We start from the raw sequence: 24608 nt of genomic DNA on the forward strand, positions 1-24608 counted from the left end.
CGTCACAGCACTCTCGAGTCCCGCTCGGTGACTGCCTTTTCAGAGCTCCGCCCTGGAGAGTTAATGGTTCCGCCCACACTTCAATTCCTCCTGACCCAAAGGCCCCCTGTGTGCTGCCCGCTGCTTCATCATGAGCTGCCCGATCGTAGTTTAGCTTTGATCACGGCAGTTAGAGCTGCCATCTAGGTGCTAGAAAACTCTGGCGGCCCTAGGCATTCCAAATGCCCTAGACCAGTGGTTCTCAACCTCGGTCCTCAAGTACCCCCAACAGTTCATGTTTTCCAGGTCTCCTCACAGGATTGCAAGTGAAATAATTTGCTCCACCTGTGGGTCTTTTATAATGTGTCAGTGAGTAATGGATACACCTGTTCAACTGCTAGGTGACCTGGAAAACATGAACTGTTGGCGGTACTTGAGGACCGAGGTTGAGAACCACTGCCCTAGACAATAGCCTAGGTTGCCTATGCCTAGGTCAGGCTCTGCTGACAAGAGTCAGAGCCTGTTAGGACCCTGAGCAACCATCCAGAAGCCACAAGATCGCCGCTGCCCACCTGAGTCAGCAGCACTTCAGTCAGAGAAATTCAAATTCTAAATGACAGGGGGAGCCCCATTATTATGTGCCCCATTAGCCATGTATGCCTCTGCCCACCTCCCCCATTACCCATGTGTGTGACCCCTGCATTACCTGTTCTGTGGCATGACAACAAAGACAATTCGATGCATTAATGATTTTGTTCACTAATTAGTCAATTAACATGATAGCGAGATGATTCATAGCCAATATTACTCTGTGGATCTAAAGGAACATTTCAGTGAAAACCCCATAAAAATCGGTTCAGTAGTTTTCAAGTTCATCATGAACATACATACTATACAAACATACAATTTTACTAATAGTATAGATGCATGTGGAGTATGTACAGTATATATGTAATGTGTGTGTGTGTGTGTGTGTGTATGCATTATATATGTGTGGTGTTTGTGTAGCCAATTAACATGATAGCAATATGATTCATTGCCTATGCTACTCCGTAACTGCTCAGTCTGTAATATGTGGCCTAAGAGCATTCTACTTTTTGTCCACAAGATGTCCTTACAAGGTTTTTTTTTTTGTTCGCTGACAAGCCAATTAACATGATAGCGAGACAGAGGCAGATTTAGACCTCATGGGGTCCCTTAGCAAGACACTGATTTGGGGCCCCATTTTGTTTAAATGGGTTGGGTTTGGGAGCATGGCAGTCAGGATGCAGGCGGTCAGAATACCGGTCCCGGCATCCCGACAGGTGCGCAGTGGTAAGAGATCCCTAATCATAACCCTCCTTGCCCGCAGCTTAACCCTAACCCTCCCAGGCATACTTACATTCGGGATTCCAGCATCAGCATTCTGATAGCTAACGGGATTCCGACACCAGTATTCTGACCACTGGGATCCCCAATGCCGGGGTGCCAACTACATCCCCTTCAAACATCCACAACACTATATTATTGTTCCTGCTTTGTTCCCCTTAAGCTGGGTACACAATGACGTGATGGGCCGTCATATCAGAACCTGGGTACACATTGAGCGATGTTAATGAAGGGTGGAACAATCACTGTTCCGTCCTTTATTGGAATACATGGTGTCACTAGCGATAGCATCAGCATCAATGTGCAGCATACCAAACCTGACGATGTCCCTAGCGACCGCGGTTACGCACATATTGCTGCGCATACACTTCCCGATATGTGCAAAATTAAGCTATATGTCGGGATAGTGGTGGCAGGCGATGTTGTCAGTGACTGCCCACTGCAAGCGACGGCACTACTTGTACTTTACTTGGAAACAAATGAGGATGATAAATTAAAAACCTAACAGGACTAATACAGAACTACAGTACACATATACTTCACACACACACACACACACACACACACACACACACACACACACACACACACACACACACACACACTTAGTGCGAACTTAGAGCCCCATTACATGATCAGAGGAGGCAGTGCTCAATTAAATAGATATCCTCACCAGTGGTGCAAGTAGAAAAAAATGGCCACACGGGGCATGGCCAATGAAAATGGGAGTGTGATACACATATGGGGGGCCAGCTACACATATGACCCCAATAGTGCCAGATACATATATACCCTCACAGTGCCAGATACACATATGCCCCCACAGTCCCAGATATTCCCCCACAGTGCCAGATACACATATGCCCCCACAGTGCCATATACACCTCCACAGTGCCAGGTACGCATATGCCCCCAGCAGTGCCAGATATGACCCCACAGTGCCATATATGCTTCTAAAGTGCCAGATACAAATATGCCCCCACAGTACCAGATACACAAATGCACCACAGTGCCAGATACATAAATGCCCACAGTGACAGATACACAAATGCCACAGTGCATATCCACCCCCCTGATGCTCACCACTGCCATTGTTGCCTCTGTGTGAGTGGAGGAGAACGCAGTGCACGCCTCTCCTGCCCCTCAGTGCTCAGTCCAACTCCAGTCTCCGGTGGCACCGGCGTGTATCTCAAATGAGGCGCTGGTTTATTAGCCAATCAGAGATCACGGATTAGCAGCAAATCAGGATCCATGGCTGCCAGTCTGCAAGCTCTGATTGGCTAACGAGCCGGCGCCTCATTTGATATACACGCCGCCGGAGAACAGACTGAGCACTGAGGGGCAGGAGAGGCGCACGCTGAGCTCTCCTCCCCTCACACAGCAGCGGCTGCAAACATGGCCGGTGGTAGGGCTGGTGGTACTGCGCACCGGCTGCCAATTTCTTAATGGTACGCAGTACCGCCATACTTGCAGCACTGATCCTCACCATCCAGCAGTGAAGGAATTACAAGTACCAGTTTGCTGCGGCAGGGAATCAACATGCTGGGACTTGTAGTACCCCAACAACTGCTGGCACCTATTGAGTGCCAGGGTGTGGTGAAAGTCGCCCCCCCCCAATGTACTCACCATTGCAGAACTGTAAAAGGGAGCTGCTGCTGTAGCTGGGCAATCTGTCCTCTATCCTGGCTACTCTCCAGCCCCCTCAAAACAATATCACCCACACAGGCCTTGAATCGCCTCTTGCAGTGGGGTCAGTGGCTGCCTCCTCCTCCCCGGGGCTGGGGTGCTGCTGCTGTCTCCGGACTGCTGCAGTCACCCCCATTTACCATGACAACTGCGCAGTGAGGGGCTGCTGGTGCCGCTGCTCCCAAAATCCAAGCACTACAGGGAGCATGAGAGCATGGGTGGGTTGACGGAGACACACAGCACGGAAGCAGTCTGGCAGCCGCGCTAGCATTCCTCTGACCACAGACTGGCAGGGAGGTCGGGAAGAGGGTGGCAGGGGAGGCCGGCTCTTGGATTTTATGGATGAGGAGGAAGTTGCTCCTCTCTGTCCCCCACTTCAAGGCTGAGGCATTTAAGACATGGGGCTCTGCCTCCAGCACACTCCACAACACACAGTGGAGAGCAGCAGAGCGGTGTGTGCTGGTTGCGGAGCAGGCTCCCGGCAACTTCTTATGGCCGCATAGCGGTAATCCGCTTCTAGGTGTTATCTCCTTGCTGCGGTGCTTCCTGCTGTACAGGAACCAGGCTTTATAACGGTGCAATGATAATAGCTAGAAGTGGGTGGGCCGGCTGACCGTAGTGGTGGACGGGCCCCCCTGTGTTAAAAACCAAGGCACCTGTGTTTAAACGTCCCAAAACAGTTAAGACTGAGTTTCCAGGGTCAGACCAGCTGACGGAAATCATGGAAGAGGCTTGGGGTAGGCCTAATTAGAAGTTTAGAATTCCTAAGAAATGGAATTCCAATTATCCTCTTCCAGCTGGGGATTGTTTAAAAAGGGAGATATGCATGTGATTTGACTAGTGCAAAAATCTACATTACCTTTGCCTTCAGCATCATTAAATTGTGTCACGGATAGGAGAGTGGATGGTTTTCTAAAAACCTTTTTTTCTCTATCTGGGGCAGTCATAAGGCCAGCCATGGATTCAGCTTGGATGGCAAAGGCAATGGCTGCCTGGGCTGATGCATTGGAGGGGGATTTTTCAATAGCATCTAGAGAGCGAAAATCCCATATAGCACATATAAAACAGGCTGCAATGTTCTTGGAAGAAGCAGCATTGGATATGGGTACTACTGTATTGCTTCCAGGGCATCAGCTTCAACAATAGCTGCTCGTAAAGCAGTTTGGCTACGTACATGAAAAGTTGATTCAGAATCTAAGAAGGTTTTGGAATCTTTGCCCTTTTCTAGAGATATTCTTTTTGGTAAAGAATTGACAAATATTTTGGAGTCAGAATCAGACTCCAAGAAGGTCAAGTTTCCTTCCACATACAATTTCAAACCTAAAGTTCCGGCTTTTCGGCCCTTTCGGTCTCAAGGAAAAGCTAAAGGTAAAAGTGATAGCAGGTAGTCCCAATACAAGTCTAGTGAGACTAAAAAGCATTGGGCTATCAGAGGACCCGGTGGTAAAACAGATAATAAGCCATCAGCCTGATGATGCGGGCCCCCACCTGGGGGATCCCAGGGTGGGGGGCCAACAGCTTCAGTTTGCACAGATCTGGCAGCAGTCTACAACAGATGCCTGGGTGTAGGAAGCGGTATCTCTAGATTATGCTTTTTCCTTCAAGAAGTACCCTCCTCAAAGGTTTTTTTTGTACCAGCCCATCTCGGGTAGAGACGAAGGCCAGGGCTTTGCAAGAGGCAGTTCAGAAATTGCTTCAGTCAGGAGTAGTCATTGCAGTTCCTCCTGTGCAATGAGGACAAGGGTTTTACTCCAGCCTGTTTTTAGTTCAGAATCCAAATAGGTAATTTCGGGCCCATTCTCAATCTCAAAGTGCTGAACAAATACATTTGGGTACCTCGGTTTCACATGGAGACTTTACAATCCATCACTTTAGTTTTGACCGGCAATTCTCCTCCAGTAATTTTTTGTAAACTTTTTCAAAGGCTGTAAGGAATCAATTATCTGGTCTGATATTTGCATAGCCTACCCTACATGTACTTATTGCTTCTTTGACATTTTTGCTACATCCCCAACTTAAGCACAATAAATGTTACTTTTGACAGGCCACACCCCATACATGATAGAACTCGCCCTGTAAACGATAGGTCAAGCATGTACATTACACCTTTCAGCCCTCAGTTACACATTCCCGATCCAATTCTGCAAATATGTGCTCACAGCAGTAGTGCAACTACACAGAAGAGCGTAGTAGATGCCTCTGGTACATGTTACAATCAAAGGCACTTTTGGAGGCGTGATGGGAGATTGGGAGTGTACGGAAGTGCAGGCTTGACAACTGAGGGCATGACCACACCTACTATGATGAAGATATTCCCCAATTTGCCCCAAGCATGCTGCATCCTATGCCCCCGTGCCATGACCACCTAGAGAATAATATCAAAATCAAGTGCTGATAAAATTGGTATCATCATATTTACTGAACTATTTCGACCGTAGCTTCAGCGTTTTCTGATAAGAGCCCATTTACCGTACACTCACAATATAGTGAAATTTAACAGCAAATTGTGTTACATGGGTTTGGTATGTTATGCTGGCTGCTGACACCGGGAACCCAGGCAGCAGAATGCCGGCGGGAGGGTGGGGGTTAGCGCAACAAAGCTCGGTGGCTCGCCACAGGTTCTATTCACACTCTAAGGGTGTAGTGGACACCCACGAGTGGGAAAAATAAGATTTTACTCACCGGTAAATCTATTTCTCGTAGTCCGTAGTGGATGCTGGGAACTCCGTAAGGACCATGGGGAATAGACGGGCTCCGCAGGAGACTGGGCACTCTAAAAGAAAGATTAGGTACTATCTGGTGTGCACTGGCTCCTCCCTCTATGCCCCTCCTCCAGACCTCAGTTAGGATACTGTGCCCGGAAGAGCTGACACAATAAGGAAGGATTTTGAATCCCGGGTAAGACTCATACCAGCCACACCAATCACACCGTATAACTCGTGATACTATACCCAGTTAACAGTATGAAATATAACTGAGCCTCTCAACAGATGGCTCAACAATAACCCTTTAGTTAGGCAATAACTATATACAAGTATTGCAGACAATCCGCACTTGGGATGGGCGCCCAGCATCCACTACGGACTACGAGAAATAGATTTACCGGTGAGTAAAATCTTATTTTCTCTGACGTCCTAGTGGATGCTGGGAACTCCGTAAGGACCATGGGGATTATACCAAAGCTCCCAAACGAGCGGGAGAGTGCGGATGACTCTGCAGCACCGAATGAGAGAACTCAAGGTCCTCCTCAGCCAGGGTATCAAATTTGTAGAATTTAGCAAACGTGTTTGCCCCTGACCAAGTTGCAGCTCGGCAAAGTTGTAAAGCCGAGACCCCTCGGGCAGCTGCCCAAGATGAGCCCACCTTCCTCGTGGAATGGGCTTTCACTGATTTAGGATGCGGCAATCCAGCCGCAGAATGCTCCAGCTGAATTGTGCTACAAATTCAGCGAGCAATAGTCTGCTTAGAAGCAGGAGCACCTATTTTGTTGGGTGCCTACAGGATAAGAAGCGAGTCAGTTTTCCTGACTCCAGCCGTCCTGGAAATATAATTTTTTAAGGCCCTGACTACGTCCAGTAACTTGGAATCTTCCAAGTCCCTAGTAGCCGCAGGCACTACAATAGGTTGGTTCAAGTGAAAAGCTGATACCACCTTAGGGAGAAACTGGGGACGAGTCCTCAATTCTGCCCTATCCATATGGAAAATCAGATAAGGGCTTTTACATGACAAAGCCGCCAATTCTGACACACGCCTGGGCGAAGCCAAGGCCAATAACAGGACCACTTTCCACGTGAGATATTTCAGATCCACAGTTTTAAGTGGCTCAAACCAATGTGATTTCAGGAAACTCAACACCACGTTGAGATCCCAAGGTGCCACAGGAGGCACAAAAGGGGGCTGAATATGTAGCACTCCCTTTACAAAAGTCAAAACTTCAGGCAGTGAAGCCAGTTCTTTCTGGAAGAAAATCGACAGAGCCGAAATCTGGACCCTAATGGAACCCAATTTTAGGCCCATAGTCACTACCGACTGTAGGAAGTGCAGAAAACGACCCAGCTGAAATTCCTCTGTTGGGGCCTTCCTGGCCTCACACCACGCAACATATTTTCGCCAAATACGGTGATAATGGTTTGCGGTTACTTCTTTCCTGGCTTTTATCAGCGTAGGAATGACTTCCTCCGGAATGCCCTTTTGCTTTAGGATCCGGAATTCAACCGCCATGCCGTCCAACGCAGCCGCGGTAAGTCTTGGAACAGACAGGGCCCCTGCTGTAGCAGATCCTGTCTGAGGGGTAGAGGCCATGGGTCCTCTGATATTATTTCTGTAAGTTCTGGGTACCAAGCTCTTCTTGGCCCATCCGGAACCACGAGTATCGTTCTTCCTCCTCGTTTTCTTATTATTCTCAGTACCCTTGGTATGAGAGGCAGAGGAGGGAATACATAAACCGACTGGTACACCCACGGTGTCACTAGAGCGTCCACAGCTATTGCCTGAGGGTCCCTTGACCTGGCGCAATATCTAGTTTTTTGTTTAGGCGGGACGCCATCATGTCCACCTGTGGCCTTTCCCAACGGTTTACCAACAGTTGGAAGACTTCTGGATGAAGTCCCCACTCTCCCGGGTGTCGGTCGTGTCTGCTGAGGAAGTCTGGTTCCCAGTTGTCCACTCCCGGAATGAACACTGCTGACAGTGCTAAAACGTGATTTTCCGCCCATCGGAGAATCCTTGTGGCTTCTGCCATCGCCATCCTGCTTCTTGTGCCGCCCTGTCGGTTTACATGGGCGACTGCCGTGATGTTGTCTGATTGGATCAGTACCGGCTGGTTTTGAAGCAGAGGCCTTGCCAGACTTAGGGCATTGTAAATGGCCCTCAGTTCCAGAATATTTATGTCTAGGGACGACTCCTGACTTGACCAAAGTCCTTGGAAGTTTCTTCCCTGTGTGACTGCCCCCCAGCCTCGAAGGCTGGCATCCGTGGTTACCAGGACCCAGTCCTGTATGCCGAATCTGCGGCCCTCTTGAAGATGAGCACTCTGCAGCCACCACAGTAGAGATACCCTGGTCCTTGGAGACAGGGTTATCAGCCGATGCATCTGAAGATGCGATCCCGACCACTTGTTCAAAAGGTCCCACTAAAAGGTTCTTGTATGGAACCTGCCGAATGGAATTTTGCTTCGTTTAGAATCCATCCGTGCTGTTGTAGCACTTCCCGAGATAGTGCTACTCCGACCAACAACTGCTCCTTGGACCTCGCCTTTATAAGGAGATCGTCCAAGTACGGGATAATTAAAACTCCCTTTTTTCGAAGGAGTATCATCATTTCTGCCATTACCTTGGTAAAGACCCTCGGTGCCGTGGACAGTCCAAACGGCAGTGTTTGGAATTGGTAATGGCAATCCTGTACCACAAATCTGAGGTACTCCTGATGAGGATGGTAAATGGGGACATGTAGGTAAGCATCCTTGATGTCCAGGGATACCATGTAATCCCCCTCCTCCAGGCTTGCAATAACCGCCCTGAGCGATTCCATCTTGAACTTGAAATTTTTAATGTATGTGTTCAAGGATTTCAAATTTAAAATGGGTCTCACCGAACCGTCCGGTTTCGGTACCACAACCAGTGTGGAATAGTAACCCCGTCCTTGTTGAAGTAGGGGCACCTTGACTATCACCTGCTGGGAATACAGCTTGTGAATTGCCTCTAGCACAGCCTCCCTGCCTGAGGGAGTTGTCGGCAAGGCAGATTTGAGGAAACGGCGGGGGGGAGACGCCTCGAATTCCAGCTTGTACCCCTGAGATACTACTTGAAGGATCCAGGGATCCACCTGTGAGCGAGCCCACTGATCGCTGAAATTTTTGAGGCGGCCCCCCACCGTACCTGGCTACGCCTGTGGAGCCCCCGCGTCATGCGGTGGACTCAGAGGAAGCGGGGGAAGAATTTTGATTCTGGGAACTGGCTGACTGGTGCAGCTTTTTCCCTCTTCCCTCGTCTCTGTGCAGAAAGGAAGCGCCTTTGACCCGCTTGCTTTTCTGAAGCCGAAAGGACTGTACCTGATAATTCAGTGCTTTTCTTAGGCTGTGAGGAAACCTGAGGTAATTTTTTTTTATCCCAGCTGTTGCTGTGGATACGAGGTCCCAGAGAACATCCCCAAACAATTCCTCACCCTTATAAGGCTCTATGTGCCTTTTAAAGTCAGCATCACCTGTCCACTGTCGGGTCTCTAATACCCTCCTGACAGAATGGACATTGCAATAATTCTGGATGCCAGCCGGCAAATATCCCTCTGTGCATCCCTCATATATAAGACGACGTCTTATGTTCGCAAAATAGTATCCCTGTTTGAAAGGGTTACAGACCACGCTGCAGCAGCACTATCTGCAGGTCTCAGTCTAGTACCTGAGTGTGTAAATACAGACTTCAGGATAGCCTCCTGCTATTTATCAGCAGGTACCTTCAAAGTGGCCGTATCCTAAGACGGCAGTGCCACCTTTTTTGACAAACGTGTGAGCGCCTTATCCACCCTAGGGGATATCTCCCAGCGTAACTTATCCTCTGACGGGAAAGGGTACGCCATCAGTAACTTTTTTAGAAATTACCAGTTTCTTATCGGGGGAACCCACGCTTTTTCACACTTCATTCACTCATTTGATGGGGGAACAAAACACTGCCTGCTTTTTCTCCCCACACATAAAACCCTTTTTTGTTTTTAGTGGTACTTGGGTTAATGTCAGAAATGTGTAACACATTTTTTATTGCCGGGATCATGTAACGGATGTTCCTAGTGGATTGTGTATATGTCTCAACCTCGTCGACACTGGAGTCAGACTCCGTGTCGACATCTGTGTCTGCCATCTGACTGATGGCCTTTGAGACGCCTGGGCAGGCGCGGGCTGAGAAGCCGGCTGTCCCATAGCTGTTACGTCATCCAGCCTTTTATGTAAGGAGTTGACACTGTCGGTTAATACTTTCCACCTATCCATCCACTCTGGTGTCGGCCCACAGGGGGCGACATCTCATTTATCGGCATCTGCTCCGCCTCCACATAGGCCTCCTCATCAAACATGTCGACACAGCCGTACCGACACACCGCACACACACAGGGAATGCTCTGACTGAGGACAGGACCCCACACAGCCTTTTTGGGAGACAGAGAGAGAGTATGCCAGCACACACCGGAGCGCTATATAATGTAGGGATAAACACTATCACTGAGTGAATTTTCCCCAATAGCTGCTTGTATAAACAATATTGCGCCTAAATTTAGTGCCCCCCCTCTCTTTTTAACCCTTTGAGCCTGAAAACTACAGGGGAGAGCCTGGGGAGCTGTCTTCCAGCTACACTGTGAAGAGAAAATGGCGCCGGTGTGCTGAGGGAGATGGCTCCGCCCCTTTTTCGGCTGACTTTTCTCCCACTTTTTTCTGTATTCTGGCAGGGATAATTACCACATATATAGCCTCTGGGGCTATATATTGTGGCTATTTTGCCAGCCAAGGTGTTTTTATTGCTGCTCAGGGCGCCCCCCCCCAGCGCCCTGCACCCTCAGTGACCGGAGTGTGAAGTGTGTATGAGGAGCAATGGCGCACAGCTGCAGTGCTGTGCGCTACCTTGGTGAAGACTGAAGTCTTCTGCCGCCGATTTTCCGGTTGTAAGGGGGACGGCGGCGCGGCTCCGGGAACGAACACCAAGGACGGGTCCTGCGGTCGATCCCTCTGGAGCTAATGGTGTCCAGTAGCCTAAGAAGCCCAAGCTAGCTGCAAGCAGGTAGGTTCGCTTCTTCTTCCCTTAGTCCCTCGATGCAGTGAGCCTGTTGCCAGCAGGTCTCACTGTAAATTAAAAAACCTAATTTAAACTTTCTTTCTAGAAGCTCAGGAGAGCCTCTAGTGTGCAACCAGCTCGGGCCGGGCACAGAAATCTAACTGAGGTCTGGAGGAGGGGCATAGAGGGAGGAGCCAGTGCACACCAGATAGTACCTAATCTTTCTTTTAGTACCTAATCTTTCTTTTAGAGTGCCCAGTCTCCTGCGGAGCCCGTCTATTCCCCATGGTCCTTACGGAGTTCCCAGCATCCACTAGGACGTCAGAGAAATACCCTGTAGGTCGGCATTCCAACTGCCGGTATTTTTAGAGTTCGGGATCACGATGTCGGCATTCTGACCGCTGGGATCCCAATCGCCGGTAACATAACCGAATACATACAGAGCCTAGCTCAGCCTGACACTGTTTAATGTACTGTACACACATTTCCTTAAAACTGGGCATGACTTACGTATATCGAGAACATATTTTATGAGGCGAAAGTATCATAGCCACTAAGTCATTATACATGAATGCCATGCATAGTCATGTCGCATCACTTAGCATAAATCCTGTTGCTTTGGCTCACGGAGATTCTATAGCATTAACATATGGCACCATTATTCTGCCAACAGTATGAGACTCATGTTTTGTACAACAGGGGTGTTTCATTTGGGAACAAAATGTTGCAAGGAAAATTTTTGTTCTAGCTATAGCTATTGTTTTTCAAGTTCCAAGAGAAAACCAAATTTTCTCACAAGGAATGAAAATATAAATAAATACAGTATATCTCTCTGATGGAACTGGAAGTATAGTTATTCAAAATGACAAATAAAGTTCAAGACTAATTTCTATTCTTGGCACAAACATCTACATGTAGTGAAACCCAATTTATTTTCCCTACCAAGCAGCGTGATGCTCCAACTTGTTGACATGCTCATTAGCGGACTGTGGCCCTCATTCAGTAATTAATGCAAAGTTGCGTTTACGCAGATCATCCATCTGTGCATGAGCAGCGTTTGCATTGCGCGTGTGCGGGCATCTCAGTGCGATCGCATCCCTTTGGGATGCAATCATACTGTGATTGATAGGAACGGGCGTCGGGTGGTGGAGACGCGGCGTTAGAGGGGAATGGTCCTGACAACGCAGGCGTGTCTGGACCAGTGGCATGCAGTGAGGTCAATGGCTGGGGAGGCACTGGTCAGCGTGGGTGGGGCAATGACGCGGTGAACGAAGAAAGAGAGAGAGAGGGGGGCAGGGCCAGCAATAGAAATCTTGCCCCCCCCCCCAGCTCGACCCCTGCACCCACACATACCCCACCCCGTCACTGTCACTACAATTCCCCTTAGGGGGGCAGGAAGTGAGGGGAGTGAGAGAGAGACCAAGAAGATTTCAGGGAGAGAACGAGGGTATCGGGTAGAAAGAGAGGAGCCAGAGAGAAAAACAGTGCCAAGGTGAGAAAGAAAAAAGTGAGAAAGAAATGGAGAGGGACCGGGTGGGTCAGGGAGAGAGTGAAATAGAGAAAAGGTGTGTGTGAGAGAGAGTGAGAGAGAGAGAGAGAGAGAGAGAGAGAGAGGGGAGCAAGCGGGAGTGAGAGTGTCAGGGAGGGAGAAAGAAAGAGAGAGGGGTGCAATAGAGAGTGTCAGGGGAAGAAAGAGGGAGAGAGACAGAGGGTGTCAGGAAGAGAGACAGCGTCAGGGAGAGAGAGATATTGTCAGAGAGAGAGAGAGACAGTGTCAGGGAGTAAGACAGAGAGAGATACAGTCTTAGGGAAAGAGCAAGAGACAGTGTCAGGGAGAGACAGGCAGAGAGTGTGAGAGTATCAGGAAGAGAGAGCGAGAGAGAGAGACAGTGTCAGTGAGAGAGGAGAGAGACAGTGGCAGGGAGAGAGAGGGTGAATGTGTGGGCGAGGAAGACTGTCAGGGAGAAAGAGAGTGTCAGAGAGAGAGAGGGACAGGGAGAGAGAGACAGTGTGGGAGAGGGAGACAGTGTCAGGGAGAGAGAGACACAGTGCCACTGGAGCCGCCGCCTCTGAAAGACTCTGAGCTCAGCAGTGCATTCCCCCCGGCACTGCCGCCTGTCTTCCGCCAACCGCCGGATCCGCCCCCCCTGAAGGACTCTGAGCTCTGCAGTGCATTCCCCCCAGCACTGCCACCTGTCTTCCGCCGCCCGCCAGAGCCGCCGCCTCTGAAGGACTAAGAGCGCCTCACTGCCGCGATGTCAGGTACCCGAGTCCCGTCGGCACCTGTCTCTCGCCATCTCTGCAGGGGACGCGGGAGCGCTGCAGCAAGCTCCCGGGTCTCTGTCTTGAAACACAGCAGATGGTTGCCAGATCGCAGGTCACAGGTGTGTATCTCTCTCTCCCATAGATAGGGGAATGCCTGCCATAATGTGTACAAAAAAAAGGGAACTGTCTGCCATAATGTGCAAATGTGGGGACTGCCTGCATAATGTTGTACAAAAAAAATGGGGACTGCCTGCCATAATGTGTAAAAGGGGGGGGAATGCCTGCATAATGTTTTTAAAAAAAATGGGTACTGCCTGCCATAATGTGTAAAATAGGGGACTCTGCCTGCCTAATGTGTAAAATAGGGGACTCTGTCTGTCTAATGTGTAAAAAAATGGACTTTGCATGCCATAATGTGTAAATAGGGGGACTGCATGCCATGTTTTACAGAAAAATAAGGACTGCCTGCCATAATGTGTAAAAAGGGGGACTGCCTGCCATTAATGTTTTTTTTTTAAATGGGGACTGCCAGCCATAATGTGTAAAATAGGGGACTCTGCCTGCCTAATTTGTAAAAAAAAAGGGACTTTGCCTGCCATAATGTGTAAATAGGGGGACTGTCTGCCATAGTTTTGAAAAAAAAAATGGGGACTGCCTGCCATAATGTGTAAATAGGGGGACTGCCTGCCATAATGTTTAAAAAAAAAAATGGGGACTGCCGGCCATAATGTGTAAATAGGGGACTCTGCTTGCCATAATGTGTAAAAGTGAGCTCTGCCTGCTGTAATTTATTAAAGGGAGCTCTACCTACCGTAACGTATAAAAGGGAGCTCTGTGGCCATGACCCTTCCCCATGAAGCCACGCCCCTATATTTTTGGCATGCGCCTGCGGCGCGCACTGACCCTTATTTGTATATGGGGGGAGAGGGGGCTGATGCTGCTTCTTGCACACAGCTCTTAAATGTCTACTTACGGCACTGCCTTCATGCCCCAGTCTGGCACTGAACCAGAGCCAGGACTCAGCTCCATTCTGAACCCCTAAGTATGGGTGTGTTCGTATTTCAGGAAAACTGAGCCGCACATCTCTATTTCTGATATGTCCTTACTCCGAGTCCTTACCTCTATGTGTGATATCTCTATGCCTGATTAAGGTCACAGAAAGCAGGTCTCTAATGTGTGTATGTTTCATTCTTAATAATACATTAAGCTACGCAATGATGTGCTAGAAGCCATTTAGGACTAAAGTAATTATCCTGATGGACTGCAACCACCATCACTAATCAATCACCATGCATGCGCAGTGCATCTCAGGCACAAGTGCAGTACAAAACAATATACAGGTATCACCCAACTCCGCAAACATCGGTATTGTATCCACCTCCGAATTAGGCCCAAAGCCTGAAACATCAAATCCTAGAGTCAAAAATTAATAAAGATCCAACACACTAATTGTTAAATAAATTGGTAGAGATGTCGGAACATCGCCTCTATGCACCTATAATGCCGGTGCATCGTCCCTATGTCAGGACTTTTCATTTTCAGACCCATAGGGGTGTGTATCAGGTTGACAACTGCACATCTTCAGTATATCACATCAGGAGCAATTTTGCATCACTCTAACTGAATTAACCCCTAGGTGTGTAACAAAATCTGGAATTTGGTTTATCTGATGTTGCTTTTATTTCATTTTTGCTTTTCCTGTGTCTTTTATGCATTTTGTGAGATAAAAACATAGTCTTAGAGTATCTCATTTTACACTCATAAACTAGCGATTGTATACAAGCTATTAGCATGTGCAGGCTGTAGAAGAGATTTTACTGTATTATGGGGATTATTCAGAGTTGTTAGCAAACCCAAAAAGTTAGCTAATGGGCAAAACCATGTTGCACTTCAGGTGGGGCAGATGTAACATGTACAAAGAGAGTTAGATTTGGGTGGGATGTGTTCAAACCGAAATCTAAATTGCAGTGTTAAAATGAAGCAGACAGTATTTCATACTTGCCGAAATTCTGGCTGCCTCCTACGGGATGAGGCAACCAGGTCGACTCAGCAGGAAGTGTGCTGCGGCACAGGGGGCATGATGGGAGGATAATGATGCTGTATTGTGGGCAAAGCATGGGCGTGACTGCATGATTGCATCATTGTGGCCCAGCCCTTGCTACGCTATGCCGAGTTTAGTGCTGAATCGCGACATCGGCACCCCCGCTGCGGGGGATTTGTGTACTGCTTCTTGGGGGAGCGGGGGCTTGGCTGCTGGCAGGGAGACTGGCCGGGAGTATCACCTGATTTTTGGGAGCCTACCGGCCATTCTGGGAGAGTAGGCAAGTATGCAGTATTTACCATGCACAGAAACAATATAACCCACCCAAATCTAAATCTCTCTGGATATGTTAAATCAGCCTCACCTACAGTGCAACATGGTTTAGCCCAATTACTAACTTTTTTTGGTTTGCTAACAACTCTGAATAACCCCCTGTAAACAGTGGATGATTTAATTGCATTGCAGCTCATCATAACCTTATTGAATGTCGAAGTACAGTATATAAACACTTCTGTAAAATCAGACTGGATTCCATAAGCATACAGAGTAGGAGAGATGTAAGATGTGGGGCAAAGAGTGAAACTTCCAATTTAATTGGATCCAATATAGGTGTTTGTTTAGGAAACATAAATGAAGTATGGATTATGTCACCTGGTTACTGCAATGAACTATTCATTCAACATTTGTCATGGGAAAGAAAGAATAATTCACACTATTTTGTTCTCTCAGGATTTTCAAATGAAGTCATGTTAAAGACTTATTAAATTATTTCGGCATCCTAGTTACCCAGTGAAGTTGTTTATCAACTGTTTGATTTGTGAGCTAATAGGAACCACTTGCTTCCTATACTGACAGCAAATACTTCATGGCAGGGAAAATCCAGTAGCAAGACGTGGATACGTGACTGTCCGTGGCAACTCCTTCATCTGATCCCCTGACAGCTTGTTAGCTCATGAGAAAAGGTACAAAATGCAAATAAAGTGATCCCAACCACTCACATAGCTCAAAGATATTGTGTATAGTCTGAAGGCATACTGGATTCAGAATTTGGCAATGAAGGGTGTGAATCACTTTGCCATAGTGTTTGAACAACTAACATGCCAAAAAGCTGACAACGCTTTATGTCTGCAATTGAGTTACAGCGGTGACAAAGCTAATATGTAGCAACCACCAATTCCTTACCAGTAAGAGTATAAACGTCCAAACTAATGGGTGCGGTATAACTTGTCAACAGTCATCAGGTCAACATGAGAATGACGACAGGGTTGAACTGTTGACATGCAGCATGTTGGCATGACAACAGTGACCATGTCAACATTCATCTGATGAACCGCGACAAACTGTTCCAGGTGGTATAGTGGTCCCTTACCTTCTCACGGCAGCTTTTCAGATGTCGACATTGTGAGCCTGTTGACCAATTGAGGACGTTGACCTAGTGCCTGTTGACAGTTTGAGCCATGTCAACGTTCTGATGTCAACATTATGATTGTGGACATGGTTACGGTTGACCATAAAACTGGATACCCACGCAAATATTATAAATACTAGGTGATTCATCGCGCCCTACGGGCGCTCTTCACACCGTCGCAAGGGGCTACGCCCCCTTAACCCCTGAACGCCTTTTCGGCGTTCAATATTTGTATTATATAGAGAATTACAATTGCACGACGAAAGGGCACCAGATGGTGAAGGGGGCGAAGCCCCTTGCGATGGGGAGGGGGCCGCAGATGAGGGAGCGGTCCAGATGCTCTGCGGTTAGGGGAGGGGCAGGTGCAGCTGTCGCAGATGGGGGAGGGGTTCCGGAGGCACTGCGGGTGGGGTAGGGGGTCCGGAGGTGCCGCAGGTGGGGGAGGGGCGGGTGTAGGGGTGCCGTGGATGGGGGAGAGGGTCTGGGGGCACTGCAGGCGGAGGAAAAGCTGGATGCGGCGGTGCCATGGGTGTGGGAGTATAATGGGGTATATATGATGGGGTGGTGGTATATATAATGGGGATGGGTACACGTTGGGGGGTATATATAATGGTGTTGGGTACACATTGGGGGGTATATATAATGGGCATGGGTACACTGTGGGGGGATTATATAATGGGGATAGGTACACTGGGGGGGTTTATATAATGGGGATGGGGTATGTATAATGGGGTCTGGGTATCGGGAGAGACTTCCCGCGGGTCCCTCACCTTCCCGCCGTGGGTCCCTCACCTTCCCTGGCCAGCTCGCTTCTCTCCATCCCGCTGGCCGAAGCTTCTGCTCCTCAGCCCCACAGGCAGGTGGCGCCGGAGCTGTCACTGGGTCAGGCCAGGGACCGGCATGAGGCCTACACTGGCGTCCAGCCTAGAGTCTGAGGATGCAGCCGGTTTGGAGCGGGAAACACACGGAGCAGAGGCCGTCTGGGCTGGGAGAGGAGTCAGCAGGGAGAGCGGCATCCGGCAGCCAGGGTTCAGGGACCACAGAACTGCCTTCACCCGGGATATATACAGGGGGTGTCCAGTCCTACACAGCCGGTATATGTGTGTGTGTGTGTGTGTGTGTGTGTGTGTGTGTGTGTGTGGAGGGAGAGCATAGGGCAGGTAGGTATGTGTATGTGGCTGCATAGGGCAGGTAGGTATGTGTGCGGGTACATAGGGCAGGTGTATATGAGTGGGGGGTATACAGGGCAGGCATTGGTAGGTATGAGTGTACAGCAGATATGTGTATGGAGGGGGTACATAGGGAAGACAGGTATGTGTGTGCGGGTACATAGGGCAGGTGTATATGAGTGGGGGGTATACAGGGCAGACATTGGTAGGTATGAGTGTACAGCAGATATATGTGTGTATGAAGGGGGTACATAGGGTAGACAGGTATGTGTGTGGGGGTGTAGATGTGTGTACAGCAGGTATGTATGTGGTTATGGAGGGAGTACATAGAGCAGGTATATACACAGAGTGTGGGCCGGGGAGGGGAGGAGGTGCTGCAGCCGCTGTGTACTGCGGGTCACTTGCTTGTCTCTGTGTCTCCCTGCTTCGGCGCCGGCTCCCCGCTCTCATCTCTCAGCTCCCCGCTCTCATCCTCCCTGGGCGGATCCGTCCTCTGCTGCTGCCACCTCAGACTGCGCCGGCTCCCCGCTCGCATCTCTCGGCTCCACGCTCTCATCCTCCGTCCATCTGCTGCTGCCGCCTCAGACTGCGCCCGCTCCCCGCTCGCATCTCTCGGTTCCCCGCTCACATCCTCCCCGGGCAGATCCATCCTCTGCTGCCGCCGCCTCAGACTCACCGGCTGCCGCCACGTCAGACAGCTGCGGCCCGCTACCCGTCCTCCTCCTTCAGTCAATCACACAGTGCCAAGTTGACTGCCGCCACGCCCCACCGACAGGTGATTGGCAAACAGCTCCGAGGGATCACAACCCCTCTTCAGACTCTCTGCCAATCACACGACTGGGGTCATACCTAGATGCCTCCTTATTAGCCCAGATCTGTGACTCTGACTCCGCCCAGCATTGTGACTCCGCCCAGCGTTAGCAAATGAGTCACAAAGTCACAGAACTGGGCTAATATATAGAACAGTGGTTCTCAAACTCGGTCCTCAGGACCCCACACAGTGCATGTTTTGCAGGTAACCCAGCAAGTGCACAGGTGTATTAATTACTCACTGACACATTTTAAAAGGTCCATAGGTAGAGCGAATTATTTCACTTGTGATTCTGTGAGGAGACCTGCAAAACATGCACTGTGTGGGGTCCTGAGGACCGAGTTTGAGAACCTGTGATATAGAAGATAAGATCAATAAAAGCATTTCACCGCCAGACTAAACACTAGTATTTATAGATTCATACAGTATATACAACATGCATCAAGATGAATATTCTCTGTCCTTGTACCACACTCAATCACATCTAATAGTGATTGTTAGGGGTATATTTACTAAAGGGTGATTTTTATCGGTTTATGTATAGATGAAAAAGACTTGCACTTTGGGAGAGCACAGGAGCATATGTGAACCTGATTATCTTCTGTGGAGGTTTTTTTTCTCTATCAAATTTCACCCAAAGTGGGTTACCCATTCATTTGTTCTTAATCATTTGGACCCTTGTAGTACTGTTGACAGAGGTCCTTTTTTATGAAGCTTTTCAACAAATTTGTATTGTCACATGATCCAATAGAATTGGCGTTTCCTCTGATTGTCATTTTTGGATTTAACATTTTAGCTATTTTGACCTTCCCTCTGAAGAAGTCCGTAAAGGACGAAACGCGTCAGGGTTGAAGAGAGAATACCCTTCATTTCATCTTTGACACTAATCTGTGCATTTGAAAGGGTTATCTCTAATAGCAAATTGTGCTTTTTAATAAATTGTTATTAACTATATATGTGGTTTTATATATATATATATATATATATATATATATATTTGCAGGAATGAGAGGCGGCACTCGGGAGGCTTCGAAAATCAACAAACGTGTATTAAAGTGCTACATCATCTGATGTAGTACTTTAATACACGTTTATTGATTTTCGAAGTCTCCGAGTGCAACCTCTCATTCCTGCAAATTTACATAGGGGTTCTTCCCTGTGGAGGGCACCGGAGCGGGACAGTCCCAAATGGGATCTTTGGAGTGCCGGAGCAGCTGCATATTTATATATATCAGTGCCGTAACTAAGCATTATAGCGCTGTGTGCAAGAAACGGCATTGGCACCCCCCCCCCATGCAAGATTGGGGCAGTGAAAAATATATAGGGGCGTGGCTTCATGGGGAAGGGGCATGGCCACAAAATAATACCAATTCATACTACGGTGCACAGTAGTCTCCATTATACAAATTACGCTGCACAGTAGCGCCACTACACCAGGTAGAGCCCCTTTTACACATTACAGCAGACAGTCCCCCTTTTTACATATTACGGCAGACAGCGTCCCCCTTTTACTCATTACGGCAGACAGCGTCCCCCTTTTTACACATTATGGCAGACAGCGCCCTTTTTACACATTACGGCAGACAGCGTCCCCTTTTTACACATTACAGCAGACAGAATAGATAGAGAAATAGATAGATAGAGAGCGAGAGATACTTACCATCTCTCCCCGCTGGCAGTCAGGCTCCTCGTGCTGGCAGATCCCGGGCAGGGAAGGAGGAGGAGGAGGCAGGGGGACTGGAGCCACAGCAGCGGTATGTAATTGGTAGAGGCGCCACTGCAGCAGTCCCCTCTCCTTCCGTATTGGCTGCCCGCCGCCGCTGTGAATGCTGGGATGAAGGAACCGCATCCCAGCATTCACAGCAGCGCCGGGCAGCCAATACGGAAGGAGAGGGGACTGCTGCAGCGGCGTCTCTACCAATTACATAGCGCTGCTGCAGCTCCAGTCCCCCTCCCTCCTCCTCCTTCTCCGCTGCCTCCGGCGCTGCTGCTCTCCTCCCCTGCCTCCGGACCGGCTTCTCCAGCGCGGCACACACAGCAGAGACGGCTTGTAATGAGTCAATATGACTCATTGCAAGCCGCTGCCCGTTGCGCCCTCATGGCAACTGCGCTGTGTGCCAGGCACACCTGGCACACACGTAGTTACGGCGCTGATATATATATATAGTCTATAGCAGCCGGCACTCCAACTCTGAGAAAGCAGCAAGTCTCCGTGCACCAGTGTAAAATCATATGCACTCCTCCCGAAATCACGGCACTGGAGACTGTTTGTATATAAGCATATAACTTGTATTCAGGTAGACGCACGTTTCGGAGCTACGGCTCCATTCTCAATACCTTACAAGATCAGATAACAACAACACAGACACAAACGTACATTTAAATACCTGTGAGGGTTCCCGCTGATCACCTCCGCTGTCCACCTGATTCCCGTCCGCGGCCATCGCGTTCCCTTCCATTTCCGCTCCTAACGTCATGTTGCTATGGCAACGCGCAGCTTGCGCACCACCCGCTACACTGTGTACGGAGCAGGAAGTATTAGGTGCTCCGGCTCTACAGAAAGGTTCCTGTAATGTCAGCGGCCGGATCCCAGCAAGAACCTATGACAAAGAAGTGACAAAAATACATTAAATACATAAAACATACATCAATAAATCTCAGTGACCTATTGCCACTCATCCATATATGCCAATACAAGCATACATAAAATAATCAAATTATCGACAAGGAAAACATCTAGCAAAGGACCCCATGAATCACATACAAATGTCACCTTTTGCTGGAGCAGTATTACCCAATACCGCAGTAAATTATCAGCGGACCCACAACTGGTGGGGAATATACTGCAACAGTAAAGTACTGGGACCCTATATCACACCTAATTATACAGTATTCCAATTGATCTTATCATTAAGACCAAATGGAGCAAAAGTATTCAACATCATGATCCATCTTGATTCCTTCTCCACTAAACATTTAGCCCTGTCACCCCCCCCCCATAACGTAAGCGGTACATGATCAAAGCCAAAGTATCTCAGGTCCCCCAGTGTGTGGCCAGCCATTTTAAAATGGCGTGCCACTGGTTGGTCAACCGTCTTTCCTTCGAGTGTCAATTTGATGGCCGACCGATGGGCTGCCATCCTCTCACTCAATTTCCGCATAGTCTGACCAATGTAGTAAAAACCACATGGGCAGACGATTGCGTATACTACATAGGAAGTACTGCATGTGATGACATGTCTAATAGAATACTTTTTCTCTTTTTTTATGTGGGTGCTTAAATTCCTTGCACGCCACCATATATCGGCACGTGGCACATTTAGGGCATCTATAACATCCCGGGGGTTTGTAATGAACATTAGGTTTCCCTACCGTGCCCATCTCGGTGATATCTGTTCGTACCAGACGATCCCTTAAATTTCGTCCCCGTCTAAATTCGGCTACAGGTCTAATATTTTTCAGCCCTGGAAGATCAGGGTCAGATGCCACTATAGGCCAAAGTGCCTTAGAGGCCTTATGTATAATGGGGCTGGCCACCGAATAGTCACTGCTCCAGGGTAGGATTACATTCTCCTTATTGACAGTTGGTTTTAACAGTTCATCCCGGGACATACCCAGTACCCTCTGTTTCTGTGCCTCTAACAGATGTCTATCGTAACCCCGATGCTCAAATTTAGAGATCATCTCATCCAACAGTCGTGGTACCTTGGCCTGGTCACTAGTAATGCGGGCCACCTGCATCATTTGTGATGCAGGTAAGCCCTTTTTCAAAGCGGGAGGGTGATGGCTGGACGCCAACAATAGTGTATTCCTATCTGTGGGTTTGGAGTATATCTCTGAGTGCAGAGATCCATTAATCAGCATCACCTTAACATCTAAGAAATTAGCCACTGTATCATTACAAGAGTATGTCAATTTTATTGGAGATGTAAGGTTATTAATCTCCATCATTAAATACTCAAAGCCCCCCCCCCCCCCCCCCCCACAGCAGGAATACATCATCAATGTATCTAGTCTACATCAATATCTTACTTCTTACTTCTGGGTTACTGAAAAACATCCTATGTTCTTGATCGAACATGTATACATTAGCATACGAGGGTGCGACTGATGATGCCATCGCGCACCCCCGTAGCTGTAAGAAAAATTCCCCATCAAATAAGAAGTAATTACGATGTAATGTAAGTTCTAACAATGTCAGGAACACATCATGATCAAAAATACTAGCAGCCAAATTTTTTTCTAAGAAAACTTTCATAGCCCGCATCCCATCATGGTGCGGGATTGATGTATATAAGCTGCGAACGTCTAAACAGCATAATAGGGTGTTCGGTGGAATATCTCGAAGAGCCTCAAGTTTAATCAGAAACGACGTTGTATCCTTCAGGAAAGATTCTTGGATAGTCAATAGGGGCTGTAGAACACTGTCCAGTAACTGTGCCACTGGTTGATAAAGAGAGTCCCTAGAGGAAATGATAGGTCTGCCAGGCAGCAGGGTGTCATGTTTATGAAGCTTAGGCAATGTGTACAGCACCGGATTCTTCGGATGTTCCACACAAATGCCTTAAATACCTTTTCCGGGAGCAAGCCCTTCTCTTTCGCTTTTCTTAAGATATCAAATAGCTCTTTCTGATACTCAAGAACCGGATTAGCCCTAAGCTTCTGGTAGACTCCCTCTTCTGCCAATTGTGTTTGAATTTAATTTATATAGTATTCCAGATCCAGGACAACAATTGCCCCGCCCTTGTCGGCGGGTCTGATCTCTATGTCTTAATAAGCAGATAATTGATTTAAAGCCTCCCGTTCCGCCTTCGTAAGATTAAATTTAATTCTTGCCGGGGCTGCCAAAAATCTGTTGACTGAGTCGTCCATCATCCGGCTGAAGGTTCTAATGGAGGCATTATGTGAGATAGGATCAAACCGGGACCTGGACACATTTTTCAGAAATATATTTAATGTTAGGCGGTACTCAGAGTCTTGTTAATTTGTAAAAAAAAATATCAGTGTTTAATTATCAATGTTCCAGGTACTGTCTCTCCGTCATCAGGATACACAGCAAACATTGATTAAACACTGATTTTTGCACTGGAGCAAGTAACAGGAGTTTTAGCAGAGGGCTGAATTTGTAAAAATAAAAAAAAAATAATATATGGATATGTGTGTAAAAGAATACACAGACACAGACTATACACACATACATAAACACCACACACACACACACACACACACACACATATAATTATACAATATTTGCAGGAGCAAAAAACGGGGCTACTAGCGCTGGTAGCCCCATTTTTTGCTCCTGCAAATATTGTATAAGTATAATTATGTTATGTGTCATGAATACTAAATAAGTGATCTAATCAAAGTATGCAAACACTAATAGAAGCTCTTTGCATTATGAGAAAGCTCTAAATGTATGCAGCACGTGCAGACTGTCATTTTGTGATACCTTCCCACTCAGCACAACGTACGTGCATCTAGTACACTGATAGCAGGCATAAAGGCTTAATATTAGAGATCAATCTTAGGCCTATTTGATAATACACTGGCAGCATTGATTTATCTGCATGTAATTACACAGCGGTGGCGATCTGGATTATGTACCTCATGACTGTATAAAGGAAAGATCTAATAGCCAAGCTGCCATATAGTATTATTATGTCTGCGACCGTTTGATGCAGAATTGCATACCTATAAACTAAGTCTCCACAGCCCTGCATGAGCTAAAGTGGGAGGCAGCAACTGTGAATGGGATAACTCCGTATCCCCATATTACAGTACATTGTTATTATAGATGTACTGATCTGGGATTATGCTCTGCATTAAGGCACAGAGGAGTGAATGAGCAACCCATCTGTTACAATATTGCTACAGTGATCTGCTCAGTCAATTTGTAACAGTGTAGGATTGAACACAATACACTGTATCAACCTCACCACATTGTATGAGGAAATACATTATTAAACTGAAAGGACAGTTAAACTGTACTTGATATAAGATTGCATACTATCTATTTCATGCTTAGTGATCTATATACATCCTATCCGTAATTACCTCACAACCATACAATTGGACTGGTGTATAAGAGGAGGGAGGATATCACGAATAGATCACTTTATGATAT

At 47.7% G+C, this 24608-nt stretch overlaps 1 long non-coding RNA gene across 1 annotated transcript in view; it reads right to left on the minus strand.

The window, feature by feature from the left end:
* Nucleotides 1-21075, minus strand: part of LOC134932035 (uncharacterized) — a 115298-nt gene extending 94223 nt beyond the window's left edge. Inside the window, exon 1 of the long non-coding RNA XR_010179232.1 lies at nucleotides 20869-21075. This is a non-coding gene — a long non-coding RNA (uncharacterized LOC134932035). The remainder of the gene's footprint in view (nucleotides 1-20868) is intronic.
* Between the last annotated feature and the right edge of the window lie 3533 nt (nucleotides 21076-24608).

The sequence above is a fragment of the Pseudophryne corroboree genome, chromosome 6 (assembly GCF_028390025.1).
Source record: "Pseudophryne corroboree isolate aPseCor3 chromosome 6, aPseCor3.hap2, whole genome shotgun sequence".
NCBI lineage: Eukaryota > Metazoa > Chordata > Amphibia > Anura > Myobatrachidae > Pseudophryne > Pseudophryne corroboree.